Source organism: Arachis duranensis, chromosome 3 (genome assembly GCF_000817695.3).
Source record: "Arachis duranensis cultivar V14167 chromosome 3, aradu.V14167.gnm2.J7QH, whole genome shotgun sequence".
NCBI classification, from domain to species: domain Eukaryota; kingdom Viridiplantae; phylum Streptophyta; class Magnoliopsida; order Fabales; family Fabaceae; genus Arachis; species Arachis duranensis.
In genome coordinates, this window is record NC_029774.3 from 82,715,753 (window position 1) to 82,717,200 (window position 1,448).

Genomic DNA, 1,448 nt, shown 5'->3' on the forward strand with positions numbered 1-1,448 from the left:
TTAGATATTTCGGCTTGACCACTTGTCTGTGGATGGTATGGTGTGGCTACCTTGTGTTTGACTCCATATTTTAGAAGCAATGCCTCTAATGGTTTGTTGCAGAAGTGGCTTCCTTCATCACTGATGATTGCTCTTGGAACCCCAAAGCGGCAAAAAATGTGTTTTCTGAGGAAGTTCATGACTACCTTATTATCATTGGTTGGAGTTGCTATTGCTTCAACCCATTTGGAGACATAGTCTACTGCCACAAGAATGTAATTATTTGAGTATGAGGTAGGAAAGGGTCCCATGAAATCTATCCCCCATACATCAAACAATTCAAGTTCCAGAATGAATTGTTGTGGCATTTCATTTCTTCTTGGCAGGTTCCCTGCTTTCTGGCATTCATGGCAGTGCTTCACTAGTTCCTTTGCATCTTTGAAGATAGTGGGCCAATAAAAACCACACTGCAACACCTTAGCTGCTGTTCTTTCTCCTGCAAAATGTCCTCCATAAGTGGAGCCATGGCAGTCCCATAAGACTTCCCTTCCTTCTTCCTGTTCAATGAACCTCCTGATGAATGGTCTACAGCCTTCCTTGATTCATAAGAAAGTCCATCATAGAAAATATGCAATTGCACCCAGTCATGGAACATGTCTGGTGGGCATTTCCTTGTCAATTCTTTGAACCTTTCCCATGCCTCGTAGAATGTCTCACCATCTTGTTGTCTAAAAGTCTGAACCTCAGGTCGAAGCCTATTGACCTTTTGTGGAGGGTAGAAACGTGCTAGAAACTTGCTTTCCACCTCATCCCAGGTTGTTAGGCTCCCCCTTGGGAATGATTCCAGCCACTTAGCTGCCTTGTCCCTAAGTGAAAATGGGAACAAGAGCAGTTTATAGGCATCTTCCTGGACTCCATTGGACTTCACAGTGTCGCAAATTCTCAGGAATTTTGTGAGATGTTGGTTTAAATTTGTCAAATGCAAAGACTATTGCCAAGAGTTCTTTTTCAGTGGTTGTGTAATTCCTTTGGTTATCATTCAAGACTTACTGGCATAATAAATCACATGTACCAAATTGTCTTTCCTTTGTCCTAACACTGCCCCAATAGCAAGGTCTGATGCATCACACATCAGTTCAAAAGGAAAGTTCCAATCAGGTGGGGCAATGATAGGTGCAGAGGAAAGTTTTTGCTTCAAAAGTTCATAGGCTAGCATGCAATTTTTATCAAATACAAAGGGCGTATCAGAGACAAGCAAGTTACTCAAAGGTTTAGCTATTTTAGAAAAGTCTCTAATAAACCTTCTGTAAAAGCCAGCGTGCCCCAAAAAACTCCTAACTGCCTTGACATTACTTGGTGGAGGTAGTTTTTCAATGAGTTCCACCTTAGCTCTGTCCACCTCAATGCCTCTATTGGAGACTTTGTGGCCAAGGACTATACCTTCTGTGACCATGAAATGACACTTTTCC

General features: G+C 42.1%; 1 non-coding gene across 1 annotated transcript; it reads left to right on the plus strand.

Annotated features, from left to right (window-relative positions):
• The first annotated feature begins 632 nt into the window (after positions 1–632).
• On the plus strand, positions 633–736 carry LOC127746298 (small nucleolar RNA R71). Its single transcript, XR_008007918.1, has one exon. It is a non-coding gene; the product is annotated as a small nucleolar RNA R71 (small nucleolar RNA).
• Positions 737–1,448: the final 712 nt, after the last annotated feature.